General features: G+C 44.1%; 1 protein-coding gene and 1 non-coding gene across 4 annotated transcripts in view; both read left to right on the top strand.

Annotated features, from left to right (window-relative positions):
- Nucleotides 1–19,758, top strand: part of rab28 (RAB28, member RAS oncogene family) — a 222,850-nt gene that overhangs the window by 1,223 nt on the left and 201,869 nt on the right. The gene's annotated exons all lie outside the window — the stretch shown is intronic.
- On the top strand, nucleotides 16,639–16,710 carry trnad-guc (transfer RNA aspartic acid (anticodon GUC)). Its single transcript has one exon. It is a non-coding gene; the product is annotated as a tRNA-Asp (tRNA).

The raw sequence follows: 19,758 nt of genomic DNA, 5'->3' as shown, positions 1-19,758 counted from the left end.
GTGTTTCCTAGAATACATCAGTGCCTATACTTTGAAAGTACCTCCTGTTTTGAGACATCCTGGTCGTCAAGTGCTTTCAAACTGCAAGCTATTTTGCTTTTTTTTTTTTGCTGTCTTCCTCTTTCTCCCCCCCCCCCCCCCCCCCACTTTTTTGTTTTCATTGTCCTTACTTTAACTTTTCGATTTCAAAACTGAAAACCGAAATATACAATATATCTATTTATACCTTGGAATCCATAGAATCCCTACACATCCCTACAGTGAAGAAGGAGGCCATTTGGCCCATCCAGTCTGCACTGACCCTCTGAAAGAGCTCCCTACCGCACTCCGCTGCCCTATCACCGTAACCTTACCTGCACATCTTTGGACTGTGGAATAAAACTGGAGCACCTGGAGAAACCCACGCAGACACTGGGAGAATGTGCAAACTCCACACAAAGTCACCCAACGCCAGAATCTAGCCCAGGTTTCACTGCATTCTGGATCCTTACCCAATGAAAGCACACAATGATCTTTCTATATCATCTCTGAGACTTCTTCTTTCTTGATCTTTCGACCTGCGGGAACACGGGGTTGGCTAGTGGTTCTCTTAGGTTTGGTGCTGTGAGGTGGCAGTGCTAACCACTGTGTCGCCATGCTGCCTGCACTGTGCATCCTTAAAGGAGGAGCCCATTCCCCTTCCGATCGTTGTTTTTCTTTATGTATTCTTGATCAAATTGAGTAAGCTTTCAAATACAGTATAGAATTGCGAAACCTAATGATAACAAAAAAGCCCTGACCTAGAAAAGTAATCTGCATGCAAGAAAATGTTCTTGTGATTTTGATCATTGCTGTCTTCAACGTAAGAACTAGAGTTGTTTCTAACCTCATCTGTTTTTGAGGAATTAATTTTTACACCTTTTTACTTATTATTTGTTTTGTATTTAAAATGTATCATTTCTTTCTAGAGAGGTTGGTGCAAATTCTACCAGGAAATTGGAATTTCCTGGTGGGAATTAAGCTTCTGCTTCATTCTAGCCGTGGTAATCACTTAGTTTTGTGCTTCACAAGATTCTCAATTTCTCTCTGAAAACAAAGCTTATACATTACCGGTTAGCTTCTGGGCAATATAAGGACCTGCCTAGAATCCTGTTGGGTTAGATTCTCTGTGTTTTAAAAAGATGTGAACCTGGCCTTGGTGTCATTGGAGGATGGTGTATTGTGTCCAGCTTAATTAGTTTTTTTTGAGACATAGCTTTTCTTAACATCTAATCATATAATTTTACCTGAGTGTTTTGTCAGTGGAAGAAACTATCCATTAAACACTCTTCGCTGTCTCTCCAGTGTGGCCTAAAGTAATGATTTTATTAATTTCCTGTTGTTGATCCAGCAGAGGACGATTGTGTGAGAGATACTAGAGAAGATATGTATTAAGAAAGTCAATGGCCCTAGAATACAAAAAGTATCATAGCATGAATCCCAAAGTACTGAAGGAGATAGTAAAGGCATGACAATATTTGGAAAAAGGAATTATGATGATGGAAAGCGACAAATGGTGTATGTCCCTTGTTCAAGAAAGTGGAAGGATTTGTTTTTTTTTGGAGGGGTTGGGAGGAGAGAGGATGAGGCATATAATTATAGGATTTTCAAGAGATTTCCAATGAAATATAACACATTATGAAACTCAAGGGCTCTGGTAGGGAAGAAAATTCGACTGACTTCTATCCACCAGGTATCACTCTTTCCATGCAAAGAATGGTTGTAAATTGATTTTATCCATTTTGGGATATGATAGTTTCCATTTTATTTGGATTTAAGCACATAACTGGAGTCATGCCTAGTGCAGAAGGAAAATGGTTGTGGTAAGTCCCAGCACATTGCTGCAGGAGTTCCTCAGGGTATGTCCGTGACCCAACCACCTTCAGTCCATCAATGACCTTCTATCATAAGGTCAGAAATGGCGATGTTCACTGATTGCACGGTGTTCAGTACCATTCACAACTCTTCTAACAAAACAGTCTATATGCTTGTGTACAGCAAGACCTGGATAATATTCAAGCTGTGGTTCAACTGAGTGGCAATTAAGAGTCATGTCACACAAATGCCAAGCAATGACCATCTCGAACAAAGTAAATCTAACCACCTCCCCTTGAAGTCCAAGTAGATTACGTCAAAAGCATCTCCCTCATCTACACACTTGGTAACCTCTTCAAAAAATTCAATTAAGTTGCTCAGACATGACCTTGCTTTTACAAAACCACACTAACTGTTCTTGATTGGTCCCTGCCTTTCCAAATGCAGATCAATTCTGTCTCAGAATTGCTTCCAATAGTTTCCTCACCACTGAGATTAGAGTGACTAGCCTGTTGTTTCCTAGTTTATCCCTTCCTCCCTTCTTGAATAGTGGTACCACATTGGCTATCCTCCAGTCCTCTGACACTAGGGGCTGGTTTAGCACAGTGGGCTAAACAGCTGGCTTGTAAGACAGAACAAGGCCAGCAGTGCGGGTTCAATTCCCGTACCGGCCTCCCTGAACAGGCGCCGGAATGTGGCGACTAGGGGCTTTTCACAATAACTTAATTGAAGCCTACTTGTGACAATAAGCGAGTATTATTATTATTATTACCTCTCCTGTGGCCAGAAAGGAATTGAAAATTATTACCAGTGCCCCTGCTATTTCATCTCTTTCCTCACTCAACAGCCTGGGATGCATTTAAATGGCCCTGGAGATATGTCTACTTTTAAATGTGACTGACGACTCAGAACCTCCTCTTTGGCTATGTTAATTTCTTTAATTTTTTCATAGTCCTTCTCCCTGCTTTCTATACACACACTGGCCCTTTCACTCGTGAACGTCGACACAGAGTATTCATTTGGAACCCTACCTAGGTAAAGGTAAAGTCGCCATAGGCCCAGATGACCGTTGGCTCAAAGGGGAAAGCTGACTGGGATCACCACACCTCAGGTGAGGGGCAAGGCTGAGAAGGTGGACCTTCATGAATAACAGCCGGTGCGGGAATTGAACTCGCGCTGCTGGCCTTTCTCTACATCACGAACCAGCTGTATAGACAAGTGAGCGAAACCGGCATTCTCTGGCTCCACACACACATTACCACTGTGGTCCTGAATGGACCCTGCTCTTTCCCTATTTATCCTTCTATACTTCATGTACTTGTAAAACAATTTGGGATTATATGCCAGTATCCTTTGATGTCCCTTTTTTGCTCTCCGAATTTCCTTTTAAAAGTTCCCTCTTGTACCTTCTGTATGCCCCAAGGGCTTCTTTTATTTTTGCCTAGATTGTATTTTTCCTGATATACGGACAGGATGACAATGTTTCAGCTTTGTCAGGGAGATGCCAGTGTTGCAGCTGCAATTGGAATAGCTTGACTTGAACCGGAGCACATGCCTTCTGTTATGGGTCTGGGTTTACAGAACCCCAAAGTGTTTTCATGGAGTTCAACCGACCCACAACTTTAAAAAAAAATTTTAATTCAAATTTTTACATTTTTCAACAAACCCCCCCGCCCTTACAGAAAAAAGAAAAACAAAGAACACATAAATAAACATCTTACAACTACATCACGAATTCCCCCAATATACAAACCCCCTATTAAGCAATAATAAACACAGTAGAAAACACAAAGTACAAAGTACGATACCGATCCACAACTTTTAATAGATAGGTGTGGGAAGCACACGGTGTACTCTCCAGGTGTGATACTGCAGAAATGGACAAGTGGTTTTTAAAACAAAACCATGTTTATTCGATGAACTCAAGTTAACCTTTTAAAAACAAACATTGAAAATCTTAACACCCATTACTTCAAAGATAACCCCAAAAGACTACAACACTAAATAATCCTTCAAACTGTTCCTTTAAACATCCAAAAGACTTCAAAGTTTCAAAAATAGGAGCACATTAGGTTACATTCAATATATTTATAGTCTTTGGATTGCAGAAATCAACAGACCAGCTCTGTGTTTCTTCCTGCAGCTCACAGCAAAACACACAGACACTCCCAGCTGCGTTCTCAAACTGAAACTCAAAAAGCAGAAGCAGAAGCTCAGCTCCCCCCATATTCTGACATCACTTCAGTAATATGATCAGCTCCATGTCTTAAAGGTACATTGCTTAAACATCCATTTCTTAAAGGTACTTTCATTGACACTTCAGTACTATAACTAGAATGTGCCCCAAACCATAGCTATACCCTCCACAATACTGACATGCTCCAGAACCACTGCTCAATGCAACCACACGTTTAACAACTACTTCATTCACCTGTTTCTCCCCCCCCCCCCCCCCACACCAAACAGCCAGTCTTCCAAAATCACACAACCAGTGCCTCCTACATCATGGGCGGGATTCTCCGTTTTGCCGGCGCCCGGGGGTTTCCCGACGACATGGGCTGCCCCACGATGGGACACCCCATTGACTGGCCGGATTTACGGAGAATCCCGCCGGCGGGTCGAGGCTGAAAAGTGGCGTGGCGGGCCGGAGAATCGAGCTCCGTATCTATATTCCAGCATGCTGCCTACCACCTCCCTTTGTATTAAGAAACATAGAAAAAGGAATGATGTGGAGATACCAGTGTTGGACTTGGGTGAGCACAGTAAGAAATCTTACAACACAAGGTTAAAGTCCAACAGGTTTGTTTCGAATCACTAGCTTTCGGAGTACAGCTCCGTCCTCGGGTGAATGAAGAGGTCAGTTCCAGAAACACATACATAGACAAAGTCAATGATGCAGGACGATGCTTTGAATGCGAGCCTTTGCAGGTAGTTAAGTCTTTACAGGTCCAGACGGAGCTACTAGAGAGAGGGATAATCACAGGTTAAAGAGGTGTGAAATGTCTCAAGCCAGGTTAGTTGACAGGATTTCGCAAGCGCAGGCCAGATGGTGGGGGGGTGAATGTAATGCGACATGAATCCAATGTCCCGGTTGAGGCAGTACTCGTGCGGAACTTGGTTACAGGTTTCTGCTCGCCGATTCTGCGTTGTCGTGCCTCCTGAAGGCCGCCTTGGAGAACGCTGACCTGAAGATCAGAGGCTGAATGCCCTTGACTGCTGAAGTGTTCCCCGACTGGAAGGGGACATTCCTGCCTGGCGATTGTCGCACAATGTCCGTTCATCCGTTGTCGCAGCATTTGCATGGTCTCGCCAATGTACCACGCTTCGGGACATCCTTTCCTGCAGCGTATGAGGTAGACAAAGTTGACCGAGTCGCACGAGTATGACCACGTACCTCATGGGTGGTGTTCTCACGTGTAATGGTGGTACCTGTGTCGATGATCTGGCACGTCTTGCAGAGATTGCCATGGCAGGGTTGTGTGGTGTCGTGGTCGCTGCACTGAAGGCTGGGTAGTTTGCACCAAACAATGGTCTGTTTGAGGTTGCACGGTTTTAAGGCAAGTACTGGGGGTGTGGGGATGACCTTGGCATCTGTCCCATGATTGTATTCTGAGGAGGTCGGTACAGTGTTTTGCTGTGGCGCGTTTGAACTGTCAATTGAGGAGTGGAGCGCCATATCCCGTTCATATGAGGGCATCTTTCAGCGTCTGTAGATGTCTGTTACGCTCTGTTGAGACAATTCACACCTCTTTAACCTGTAATTATCCCTCTCTCCAGTTGCTCCGTCTGGACCTGTAAGGACTTAATTACCTGCAAAGACTTGCATTCAAAGTATCGTCTTGCATCATTGACTTTGTCTGTATATATGTTTCTGGAACCCACCTCTTCATTCACCTGAGGAAGGAGCTGTGCTCGGAAAGCTGATTCGAAACAAATCTGTTGGACTTTAACCTGGTGTTGTAAGACTTCTTACTGTAGAAAAAGGAACACATAATCAGAAGTTACTGGTGTATGTGAAAATGGACAGCGTTGAAGAATTGTTCTCCACAATAAAAATGGAACTTGACTTATTTAATTGTCATAAATCAATCACACTGATAATACAACACACACTGTTAATTGTAATAAAATGGCATTTGCAATTCACTTATGAGAAATGTCATGGCTGATCTAGTAAAAATATTAAGTCTTGTAGATGATGCATACTTGCCAGAAGATTCTTCTGTCACACATGTCAAACCTAAAATAAGTGGATGAGTCTTATTTATCCACAATAAATAGTGGTTCTGAAATGTATTCCTTGTTACATGGTCTCCAAGGCAGGTGGTGCTGTTGTCTTCAGTGAGGCTTCTATTATTGGAGCTATTTCGCAATCACAGAATTGACGCAGGGCACGAGACCATTAGGCCAGTTGCTTCTGCATCATCTCTGAATGAACAATTCACCTCCCCATAACCCTGCATGTTCTTCCTTTTCAGATAACAGTCTAATTCCCTTTTGAATGCCTCAATTGAATCTGCCTCCAGCACACACTCAGGCAGTGCATTGCAGACCCCAACCACTGTTTGTCTTCATGTTGCTTTGGTGTCTCTAAATCTGTGCCGTCTTGTTCTTGATCCTTGCGTGAGTGGGAACGATTTCTCCCTATCTGTTCTTTCCAGACCCCTGATGGTTTTGAATACTGTATCAGATCTCTTTTAGCCTTCTCTTTGCCAAGTAAAACAGTCCCAACTTCTCCAATCTGTCTTCATAACTAAGTTCCTGGAAGCATTCTCATGAATCTTCTGCACATCCTCCCTAAAATGCTTCCCCGGACTGCATGCAGTATTCCGAGTTCTAACTAGTGTCTAATGCAAGTCCAACATCACCTCCTTGCTCTTGCACTCTATGCCTCTATTAATAAAGCTTAAGATACCGTATACTTTATTTACTGCCCTCTCAACCTATCCTGCCATCACTCAAGACACTAGTATACACCCAGAACACTACTTCCTTATTCCTGCAGCTTTCTGCGATCTCTCGTTCACTGTCTTGAGTCCTGCGAAGCCCTTCTCCTCAGCCACTTGCTCCTATTGCCACCACTCCTTATGATAGTTACTGTGAAAACCCCCTAGTCGCCACATTCCAGCGCCTGTTCGGGTACAAAGAGAACAAAGAAAAGTACAGCACAGGTTCAGGCCCTTCGGCCATTCAAACCTGCGCCGACCATGCTGCCCATCTAAACTAAAATCTTCTGCACTTCCGGGGTCCGTATCCCTCTATTCCCATCCTATTCATGTATTTGTCAAGATGCCCCTTAAACGTCACTATCGTCCCTGCTTCCACCACCTCCTCCGGCAGTGAGTTCCAGGCACCCACTACCCTCTGTGTAAAAAAAACTTGCCTCGTACATCTCCTCTAAACCTTGCCCCTTGCACCTTAGAAACCTATGCCCCCTAGTAATTGACCCCTCTACCCTGGGAAAAAGTCTCTGACTATCCACTCCGTCTATGCCCCTCATAATTTTGTAGACCTCTATGAGGGTCGCCCCTCAACCTCCTTCGCTCCAGTGAGAACAAACCAAGCTTATTCAACCTCCTCACAGCTAATGCCCCCCATTACAGGCAACATCCTGGTAAATCTCTTCTGCACCCTCTCTAAAGCCTCCACATCCTTCTGGTAATGTGGCGACCAGAATTGAACACTATACTCCACGTGTGGCCTAACTAAGGTTCTATACATCTTCAACATGACTTGCCAATTTTCATACTCAATGCCCTGGGCAATGAAGGCAAGCATGCTGTATGCTGTCTTGACTACCTTCTCCACCTGTGTTGCCCCTTTCAGTGACCTGTGGACCTGTACACCTAGATCTCTCTTGACTGTCAATATTCTTGAGGGTTCTACCATTCACTGTATATTCCCTACCTGTATTTGACCTTCCAAAATGCATTACCTGACATTTGTCTGGAATAAACTCCATCTGCCATCACTCCCCCCAATGCTCCAAACGATCTAAATCCTGCTGTACCCTCTGACAGTCCTCATCGCTATCCACAATTCCACCAACCTTTGTGTCGTCCGCAGACTTACTAATCAGAGCAGTTGCATTTTCCTATAAATCATTTATATATACTATGAACAGCAAAGGTCCTAGCACTGAACCCTGCGGAACACCACTAGTCACACCCCTCCAATCAGAAAAGCACCCTTTCATTGCTACTCTCTGCCTTCTATAACCTAGCCAGTCCTGTATCCATCTTGCCAGCTCACCTCTGATCTCGTGTGACTTCACCTTTTGTACCAGTCTGCCATAAGGAACCTTGTCAAAGGCCTTACTGAAGTCCATATAGACAACATCCTCTGTCCTACCTGCATCAATCATCTTTGTGACCTCCTTGAAAAACTCCATCAAGTTAGTGGGACACGACTTCCCCTTCACAAAACCGTGCTGCCTTTCGCTAATACGTCCACTTGCTTCTAAATGGGAGTAGATCCTGTCTCGAAGAATTCTCTCCAGTAATTTCCCTACCACTGACGTAAGGCTCACCGGCCGATAGTTCCCTGGATTATCCTTGCTACCCTTCTTAAAAACAAAGGAACAACATTGGCTATTTGCCAGTCCTCCAGGACATCACCTGAAGACAGTGAGGATCCAAAGATTTCTGAAAAGGCCTCAAATTTCCTGTCTTGCCTCCTTCAGTATTCTGGGGTAGATCCCATCAGGCCCTGGGGACTTATCCACCTTAATATTTTTCAAGACGCCCAACACCTCGTTTTTTGGGATCTCAATGTGACCCAGGCTATCTACATACCCTTCTCCAAACTCCGCATCCACCAATTCCTTCTCTTTGGTGAATACTGATGCAAAGTATTCATTTAAGGGGCTGGTTTAGCACACTGGGCTAAATCGTTGGCTTTTAACCAAGGCAGGCCAGCAGCACGGTTCAATTCCCATACCAGCCTCCCTGAACAGGCGGCGGAAATTGGCGACTAGGGGCTTTTCACAGTCTTCATTTGAAGCCTACTTTTGACAATAAGCGAGTTTCATTTCATTTTTCATTTAGTACCTTGCCCATTTCTTCCGGCTCCACGCATAGATTCCCTCCCCTGTCCTTCAGTGGGCCAACCCTTTTCCTGGCTACCTTCTTGCTTTTTATGTACGTGTAAAAAGCCTTGGGATTTTCCTTAACCCTATTTGCCAATGACTTTTCGTGAACCCTTTTAGCCCTCCTGACTCCTTGCTTAAGTTCCTTCCTACTTTCCTTATCTTCCACACAGGCTTCATCTGTTCCCAGCATTCGAGCCGTGACAAATGCCTCCTTTTTCTTTTTGACGAGGCCTACAATATCTCTCGTTATCCAAGGTTCCTGAAAATTGCCGTATTTATCCTTCTTCCTCACAGGAACATGCTGGTCCCGAATTCCTTTCAACTGACACTTGAAAGCCTCCCACATGTCAGATGTTGATTTACCCTCAAACATCCGCCCCCAATCTAAGGTCTTCAGTTCCCGCCTAATATTGTTATAATTAGCCTTCCCCCAATTTAGCACATTCACCCTCGGACCACTCTTATCCTTGTCCACCAGCACTTTAAAACTTAGTGAATTGTGGTCACTGTTTTTCAGCGGTAGCAGCGAGAGCAGTAACCAAGGGGCTGTTGGGAAGGTAAGTTTCCCGTTTTAAAAACTTACCTTACAGGAGAAGCGGCCTTCAGTTTTTCAACGGTAGCAGCGAGAGCAGTAACCAGGGGGCCGTCGGGAAGGTAAGTTTCCCTTTTTAAAAACTTACCTTACAAGAGCGGTGAGAGGGAGGAGCTGAGTGAGAGCGGTCGAATTGCGCTCTGGGAAGGTGAGTGAACTGATATATTTGGGCAGCGGCTGAACTCGAGACACTACACGTGTAGTGTCTCCCACCCGCCCTCCTCCTCTAACCAAAAAAAAGACTGTGGTGTGTTGATGAGGTAAGGTTTTTCTATTTTGATTTCTTTTTATCGTATGATTGGTAACAACCGTTTTGGATACTGTTGGGGGAGATGGCTCACCAGGGGAAGGCAGCAGTAGCCGTATGCTGTCATGGCAACGTGGCTGGCTCTGTTGTACAGAACGGCGGGAAAAAGAGTGGAAGGGCTATAGTCGTAGGGGATTCAATTGTAAAGGGAGTAGATAGGCGGTTCTGTGGTCGAAAACGAGACTCCCGAATGGTATGTTGCCTCCCAGGTGCACGGGTCAGGGATGTCTTGGATTGGCTGCAGAACATAGAAGGGGAGGGTGAACAGCCAGTTGTCGTAGTGCATATAGGCACCATTGATATAGGTAAAAAACGGGATGAGGTCCTACAAGCAGAATTTAGGGAGTTAGGAGCCAAGTTTAAAAAGTCGGACCTCCGAGGTAGTAATCTCAGGATTGCTACCAGTGCCACGTGGTAGCCAGAGTAGAAATGAAAGAATAGACAGGATGAATGTGTGGCTTGAGAGATGGTGCAGGAGGGAGGGGTTCAGATTTTTGGAACATTGGGACCGGTTCTGGGGTAGGTGGGACTACTACAAATTGGACGGTCTACACCTGGGCCAGACTGGAGCCAATGTCCTTGGGGGTGCTTTTGCTAATGCTGTTGGGGAGGATTTAAACTAATGTGGCAGGGGGATGGGAACCAAATGAGGAGGTTAGTGGACAGTAAGGAGGTAGTAACTAAAACCTGGAAGGAACTAGATCATGAAGTCAGCGTGACTAAGGGGAAGAGTAGGCCGGAAGCAGATGATGAACGCAAAGGGACCGGTGGTCTGAGGTGCATTTGTTTTAATGCAAGATGTGTAGTAGATAAGGCAGATGAACTTGGGGTTTGGATTAGTACCTGGGAGTATGATGTTATTGCTATTACTGAGACTTGGTTGAGGGAAGGGCATGATTGGCAACTAAATATCCCAGGATATCGATGCTTCAGGCGGGATAGAGAGGGAGGTAATAGGGGTGGAGGAGTTGCATTACTGGTCAGAGAGGATATCACAGCAGGGCACTATGGAGGACTCGAGCAGTGAGGTAATATGGGCAGAGCTCAGAAATAGGAAGGGTGCGGTAACAATGTTGGGGCTGTACTACGTGAGATAGAGGTACAAATATGTAAACAGATTATGGAAAGATGTAGGAGCGGTAATAGGAGATTTTAATTTTCCCAACATTGACTGGGATACACTTAGTGTTAGAGGTCTAGATGGAGCAGAATTTGTAAGGAGCATCCAGGAGGGTTTTCCAGAGCAGTATGTAAATAGTCCAACTCGGGAAGGGGCCGTACTGGACCTCGTGTTGGGGAATGAACCCGGCCAGGTGGTTGAAGTTTCAGTAGGGGATTACTTTGGGAATAGTGATCACAATTCCGTAAGTTTTAGAATACTCATGGACAAAGATGGTAGTTGTCCTAAAGGAAGAGTGCTGAATTGGGGGAAGGCCAACTATACCAAAATTCGGCAGGAGCTGGGGAATGTGGATTGGGAGCAACTGTTTGAAGGTAAATCCACATTTGATTTGTGGGAGGCTTTTAAAGAGAGGTTGAGTAGAGTGCAGGACAGACATGTCCCTGTGAAAATGAGGGATAGAAATGGCAAGATTAGGGAACCATGGATGACAGGTGAAATTGTGAGACTAGCTAAGAGGAAAAAGGAAGCATACATAAGGTCTAGGCGACTGAAGCTTTGGAAGAACATCGGGAATGTCGGACCAATCTGAAACGAGGAATCAAGAGGGCTGAAAGGGGTCATGAAATATCTTTAGCAAACAGGGTTAAGGAAAATCCCAAAGCCTTTTATTCATGTATAAGGCGCAAGAGGGTAACTCGAGAAAGGGTTGGCCCACTCAAGGACAAAGGAGGAAAGTTATGCGTGGAGTCAGAGAAAATGGGTGAGATTCTTAATGAGTACTTTGCATCGGTATTCACCGAGGAGAGGGACATGACGGATGTTGAGGTTAGGGATAGATGTTTGATTACTCTAGGTCAAGTCGGCATAAGGAGGGAGGATGTGTTGGATATTCTAAAAGGCATTAAGGTGGACAAGTCCCCAGGTCCAGATGGGATCTATCCCAGGTTACTGAGGGAAGTGAGAGAGGAAATAGCTGGGGCCTTAACAGATATCTTTGCAGCATCCTTGAACACGGGTGAGGTACCGGAGGACTGGAGAATTGCTAATGTCCCCTTGTTTAAGAAGGGTAGCAGGGATAATCCAGGTAATTATAGACCGGTGAGCCTGACGTCAGTGGTAGGGAAGCTGCTGGAGAAGATACTGAGGGATAGGATCTATTCCCATTTGGAAGAAAATAGGCTTATCAGTGATAGGCAACATGGTTTTGTGCAAGGAAGGTCATGTCTTACCAACTTAATAGAATTCTTTGAGGAAATGACAAAGTTGATTGATGAGGGAAGGGCTGTAGATGTCACAGTAAGGCATTTGATAAAGTTCCCCATGGTAGGCTGATGAGAAAGTGAAGTCGTATGGGGTTCAGGGTGTACTAGCTAGATGGATAAAGAACTGGCTGGGCAACAGGAGACAGAGAGTGGTAGTGCAAGGGAGTTTCTCAAAATGGAGAACTGTGACCAGTGGTGTTCCACAGGAATCCGTGCTGGGACCACTGTTGTTTGTGATATACATAAATGATCTGGAGGAAGGTATAGGTGGTCTGATTAGCAAGTTTGCAGATGCCACTCAGATTGGTGGAGTAGCAGATAGTGAAGGGGACTGTCAGAGAATACAGCCGAATATAGATAGATGGGAGAGTTGGCCGGAGAAATGGCAGATGGAGTTCAATCCGGGCAAATGCGATGTGATGCATTTTGGAAGATCCAATTCAAGAGCGAACTATACGGTAAATGAAAAAGCCCTGGGGAAAATTGATGTACAGAGAGATCTGGGTGTTCAGGTCCATTGTACCCTGAAGGTGGCTGCGCTGGTCGATAGAGTGGTCAAGAAGACATATGGCATGCTTTCCTTCATCGGAAGTGGTATTCAGTGCAAGAGTTTGCAGGTCATGTTACAGTTGTATAAGACTTTGGTTCGGCCACATTTGGAATACTGCGTACAGTTCTGATCGCCACATTACTAAAAGGATGTGGATGCTTTGGAGAGGGTGCAGAGGAGGTTCACCAGAATGTTGCCTGGTATGGAGGGCGCTAGCTATGAAGAGAGGTTGAGTAGATTAGGATTATTTTCATTAGAAAGATGGAGGTTGAGGGGGGACCTCATTGAAGTCCACAAAATCATGAGAGGTATAGACAGGGTGGATAGCAAGAAGCTTTTTTCCAGAGTGGGGGACTCATTTACTAGGGGTCACGAGTTCAAGGTGAGTGGGGAAAAGTTTCCGGGAGATATACGTGGAAAGTTCTTTACGAGAGGGTGGTGGGTGCCTGGAACGCATTGCCGGCGAAGGTGGTAGAGGCGGGCATGATAGCGTCATTTAAGATGTATCATGAATGGGCAGGGAGCAGAGGGATACAGATCCTTAGAAAATAGGCGACAGTTTTAGACAGAGGATCTGGATCGGCGCAGGCTTGGAGGGCCGAAGGGCCTGTTCCTGTGCTGTAATTTTTCTTTGTTCCAGAAATGCTCCCCTACTGAAACTTCTACCACCTGGCTGGGCTCGTTCCCCAATACCAGGTCCAGTCCAGCCCCTTCCCTAGTTGGACTATCTACATATTGTTTTGAGAAGCCCTCCTGGATGCTCCTTACAAACTCTGCCCCATCCAAGCCCTAGCACTAAGTGAGTCCCAGTCAACATTGGGGAAGTTAAAGTCTCCCATCATAACAACCCTGTTGCCTTTACTCCTTTCCAAAATCTGCCTACCTCTCTGTTCCTCTATTTACCGCTGGCTGTTGGGAGGCCTGTAGTAAACCCCCAACATTGTGACTCCACCCTTCTTCCTAATCTCTACCCATATAGCCTCGCTGTCCTCTGAGGTGTCCTCCCACAGTACAGCTGTGACGTTCTCCCTAACCAGTAGCGCAACTCCTCCATGCCTTTTACATCCCCCTCTATCCCGCCTGAAACATCTAAATCCTTGAACGTTTAGCTGCCAATCCTGTCTTTCCCTCAACCAGGTATCTGTAATGGCAACAACATCATAGCTCCAAGTACTAATCCAAGTTCTTAAGTTCATCTGCCATACCTGTTATATTTCTTGCATTAAAACATATGCACTTCAGGCCACCAGTCCCGCTTTTGTGAACTTAAAGTCAGTGAAGGATTGTTGCTTTTCTGGTGTGGTATTTTAGTTTAAGTGGGGAGAGTGTAGTGAACAACAGCTCTTTCAGAGGCTCAGAAGTTTTTTGGGGTGGAGATTGTCACACGTAGTACTTTACGGACAGAAACGAAAAGCAGACTGTTAGATTTGGCAAGAACATTGCAGTTAACATTACCTGACAAAATGTGAAAAGATGAGGTAATTATGGCGGTGGTTAAGCATTTAAAGTTGCCTGAGATCTTTGCTCTTTGTAGTATATATAAATGATTTGGAGGAAAATGTAACTGGTCTGATTAGTAAGTTTGCAGACGACACAAAGGTTGGTGTAATTGCGGATAGCGATGAGGACTGTCAGAGGATACAGCAGGATTTAGATTGTTTGGAGACTTGGGTGGAGAGATGGCAGATGGAGTTTAATCCGGACAAATGTGAGGTAATGCATTTTGGAAGGTCTAATGCAGGTAGGGAATATACAGTGAATGGTAGAACCCTCAAGAGTATTGAAAGTCAAAGAGATCTAGGAGTACAGGTCCACAGGTCATTGAAAGGGGCAACACAGGTGGAGAAGGTAGTCAAGAAGGCATATGGCATGCTTGCCTTCATTGGCCGGGGCATTGAGTATAAGAATTGGCAAGTCATGTTGCAGCTGTATAGAACCTTAGTTAGGCCACAGTTGGAGTATAGTGTTCAATTCTAGTCGCCACACTACCAGAAGGATGTGGAGGCTTTAGAGAGGGCGCAGAAGAGATTTACCAGAATGTTGCCTGGTATGGAGGGCATTAGCTATGAGGAGTGGTTGAATAAACTCGGTTTGTTCTCACTGGAACGAAGGAGGTTGAGGGGAGACCTGATAGAGGTCTACAAAATTATGAGGGGCATAGACAGAGTGGATAGTCAGAGGCTTTTCCCCAGGGTAGAGGGGTCAATTACTAGGGGGCATAGGTTTAAGGTGAGAGGGGCAAGGTTTAGAGTAGATGTACGAGGCAAGTTTTTTACGCAGAGGGTAGTGGGTGCCTGGAACTCGCTACCGGAGGAGGTGGTGGAAGCAGGGACGATAGTGACATTTAAGGGGCATCTTGACAAATACATGAATAGGATGGGAATAGAGGGATACGGACCCAGGAAGTGTAGAAGATTGTAGTTTAGTCGGGCAGCATGGTCGGCACGGGCTTGGTGGGCCGAAGGGCTTGTTCCTGTGCTGTACATTTCTTTGTTCTTTGTTCTTTGAGATAGAGTTTGACTCATTGGAAATGGCAAAAATTCAGTTGCAAATTAAACAAATGGAACATGAGAAAGAATTAAAGCGGCTTGCATACGAGAGTGAGAGAGAGGAAAAAGAAAGAAAAAGAGAGAGGAAAGAGAGAGAGAGGAAAAAGAAAAGGAGGGAGAAGAAAGGAGAAAATAAAGAATAGCCCTCGCAGAACAAAAAGAAAAAGAAAAGGAGATACAGATCAGGGAAAAAGATAAAGAGAGTGAGTTTGAACTTCAGAAAATGGTCATGAAACATGACAATCAGTTAAAATTGGCAGATGTAAAGGGACACGTACAGTTGGAGGGGATGGATGAGGATAATGAGACAGAGCGTCATAGTCGAAGACGTGAGGATCTATTTAAATATGTCCATGCATTGCCAAGGTTTGACGTGAAGGAAGTGGAAGCCTTTTTCATTTCATTTGAGAAGGTAGCTAAACAAATGAAATGGCCACAGGACATGTGCGTATTACTGATTCAAACAAAGTTGGTAGATAGAGCTAGTGAAGTGTTTGCATCGCTACCGGAGGGGTATCTGGAACGTATGAGGAGGTGAAGAAATCCATCTTAACTGCATATGAGCTAGTGCCTGAAGCTTACAGACAAAGGTTTAGAAATTTAAGGAAAGAATTTGGTCAAACATACATGGAGTTTGAAAGGATAAGGGCTTTGAAAATAGACCAAACGTATGAAGCTCTCCGAGAAATTATACTTTTGGAGGAGTTTCAAAATTCAATTCCTGATGTAGTGACAACTCATGTGGAAGAATAGAGGGTTAAAACTGCGAGATTAGCAGCGGAAATGGCAGATGATTATGAATTAATTCATAAATCAAAGATTGGTTTCCGACATCAGCTTCAGCCTGTGAGGGATAGAAACTGGGGACATGAGAAATACTCAAGTGGTAAAGGTAAAGGTGATCTGATGGGAGACAATAAAGAGTGTGTCCCTCAGATTAAGAAAGAAATCCAGGAGGGTGGAAAAGAAATGAAAAGTTTCAGATGTTTTCACTGTAATAAACTAGGCCATGTAAAGTCACAGTGTTGGTGGTTGAAGAAGAGCACTGGGAAGGCTGATGTGGTAAAACAGGATAAGACAGTGGGGTTTGTTAGAGTGGGAAAGGAAAGCCCAAGTGAAACGAAGGAGGTGCAAACGATTGTACAGCCTGTTCAAGAAGTAATTGTTAAGAAGGTGCCAGATGTATTTAAAGAATTTACTTGTGTGGGTAAAGTTTACTCGTGTGTCAGGAGGAGCAGGTAAAGAAGTCACAATTTTAAGAGATACAGGGGCTAGTCAATCTTCAATGGTAAGAGATGAGGAGTTATGTAATTTGGGAAGAATGTTGTATAGTCCTCGTTAGTATAGTGGTTAGTATCCCCGCCTGTCACGCGGGAGACGGGGGTTCAATTCCCCGACGGGGAGAGCTTGTACATTCCCAGAAAAACAATGGGAATCCTTTTAGGGCAGCACGGTAGCATTGTGGATAGCACAATTGCTTCACAGCTCCAGGGTCCCAGGTTCGATTCCGGCTTGGGTCACTGTCTGTGCGGAGTCTGCACATCCTCCCCGTGTGTGCGTGGGTTTCCTCCGGGTGCTCCGGTTTCCTCCCACAGTCCAAACTTGTGAAGGTTAGGTGGATTGGCCATGGTAAATTGCCCTTAGTGTCCAAAATTGCACTTATTGTTGGGTGGGGTTACTGGGTTGTGGGGATGGGGTGGAGGTGTTGACCTTGGGTAGGGTGCTCTTTCCAAGAGCCGGTGCAGACTCGATGGGCTGAATGGCCTCCTTCTGCACTGTAAATTCTATGATCTATGAAAAGGTGGTGATATGTGGAATTCAGGGTGAGAGGAGTAGCGTTCCATTATATAAGGTAAGGTTGGAAAGTCCAGTGAAGAGTGGTGAAATGGTAGTAGGAGTAATAGATAAACTATCTTGTCCAGGAATACAGTTTATCTTGGGTAATGATATAGCTGGATCGCAGGTGGGAGTGATGTCTACTGTGGTAGATAAGCCAGTGGAAAATCAGTCAACTGAAGTGTTGAAGGACGAATATCCTGGGATTTTTCAGGGTTGTGTAGTAATAAGTTCGCAAAGTCACAGGTTAAGGCAAGAGGAGAAATCAAAGAGTGAAGATGAAGTTGAAGTGCAATTATCAGAAACTATTTTTGATCGGATGGTTGAAAAAGAACAAGAACAGGTGGAGGATGAGGCGGATATTTTTAGTTCAGGAAAAGTGGCGGAGTTACAACAGAAATATGTAGAAATAAAACGGATATATCAGAAAGCATATACGGAAGAGGAATCTGAGAGTATACCAGAGTGTTATTACCGTAAAAATGATGTCTTGATGAGAAAATGGAGACCTGTACATATGCAGGCGGATGAAAAGTGGGCAGAAGTTCATCAAGTAGTATTGCCGGTAGGGTATATAGGTGTTGCAAGTTGCTCATGAGGTACCAGTGGGAGGTCACTTGGGAATAAGGAAAACTCAAGCTAAAATCCAAAAACATTTTTATTGGCCTGTACTCCATAAAGATGTCGTTAAATTTTGTCAATCATGTCACACATATCAAGTGATAGGGAAACCTCAAGCAGTGATAAAACCAGCGCCCTTAATACCCATTCCAGCTTTTGAGGAACCTTTTTACAAGGGTCCTAATCAATTGTGTAGGACCGCTTCCTAAAACAAAAAGTGGGAATCAATATCTTTTAACTGTAATGGATGTGTCTACTAGGTTTCCAGAGGCCATTCCAGTACATAATATTACAGCTAAAAGGATTGTGGAGGAGTTACTTAAATTCTTTACTAGATATGGACTACCCACAGAAATTCAATCGGATCAAGGAACAAATTTAACTTCAAAGTTATTCAAAGAAATTATGGATAGCTTAGGAATAAAACAATTTAAATCAACTGCGTACCATCCAGAATCGCAGGGAACGTTAGAAAGGTGGCATCAGACATTAAATACAATGTTGAGGGCTTATTGTCCAAGATTATCCAGAGGATTAGGATAAAGGAATCCCATTCGTATTGTTTGCAATTAGGGATGCACCTAATGAGTCTACCAAATTTAGTCCTTTTGAACTAATTTTTGGTTGTGAGGTAAGAGGATCACTTAAATTGATTAAGAAAAAATTGGTCGGTGAGAAATCGGAAATTACACGATTGGATTACGTGTCAATTTTTAGGGAACGATTAAATAGAGCAGGTGAATTGGCGAGACACCATTTGAAAGTTGCACAAAATGTAACGAAACGGGTAGCGGACAAGAAATCCAAAGTTCGTAGTTTTGCCAGTAGGGATAAAGTTTCAGTGGTAGGGGAGCCTTTAAAAGCTAGGTTTTGTGGACCGTATCAGATTGAAAGGAAATTAAGTGAGGTGAATTATGTGGTAAAAACACCAGATAGAAGGAAGACTCACCGAGTGTGTCATGAGAATATGCTTAAAAGGTACGTTGAAAGGGAAGGAGAGAAAAAGGAGGTTTTAATGATTCTATCTCAGTGATGAACCAAATCCCGATGACTGTGAATTTGACATAGCTCAAATTAAATTGGAAAATGAGGATGTTCTTAAAAATTGGGATGAATTGTTAAGTTACCTTTCAGAGGAAAAACAAACTGACCTGAAAGAGTTATTGATCTCACATGGGCGAGTTTGTAGAGATAAATTGGGAAGTACTAAAATGGCTATACATGATGTAGATGTGGGAATGCTGTTCCTATCAAACAACATCCATATAGACTTAACCCTTTAAAATTGGCACAGGTTAACAGAGAGATTGAGAGTATGCTGGAGAATGGCATAATCGAAGTGGGTTGCAGCCAATGGAGCTCACCCATCGTGATGGTACCTAAACCAGATGGTATCCAATGGTTGTGTGTGGACTATAGAAAGGTGAATGCAGTTTCAAGAACGGACTCTTATCGTGTCCCACCATTGAAGGATTGCATTGAGAAAGTGGGACAATCTGCTTTTATTTCCAACTTCCAAACATGGAAAGAACATTTAAAACATCGTATGGAGTTCTTCGATCGACTTCAGGAGGCAGATTTGGTGATGAACCTCGCAGAAAGTGAATTTGGAGAAGCCCGAATCACTTTCCTTGCGGAGTTTCCGATACCCTCAAGACAAAGGGAAATAATGCGATCTCTTAGCATGAATGAATTTGATCGAACCTTTGTGCAAAAGTTTTTGTGCCGTGATTACTCCACTGATGGACTTGCTAAAGAAACGTCAAAAATTTCAAGGGACAGCGGACTTTCAACAGGCATTTGACTGCCTGAAAGCTGTGATCACCAATGCTCCTGTATTGGAGAATTGCAAGGGACTCTGTGCTCAGATTGAACTAAAGTATCTGATTCTAAAGAGAAATGCAGAGGAGTAGAGGAATGGATGGATCGTGCAGAGACTTTGTTCAAAGAGACTGTCAATTGAGAGGATTTTGTTTGGAGGAAGAACAAATAAAA

Source organism: Scyliorhinus torazame, chromosome 3 (genome assembly GCF_047496885.1).
Source record: "Scyliorhinus torazame isolate Kashiwa2021f chromosome 3, sScyTor2.1, whole genome shotgun sequence".
Lineage (NCBI taxonomy): Eukaryota > Metazoa > Chordata > Chondrichthyes > Carcharhiniformes > Scyliorhinidae > Scyliorhinus > Scyliorhinus torazame.
The sequence above is the reverse complement of the archived record's forward strand: the minus strand, read 5'-3'. Positions and strand labels throughout refer to the sequence as shown.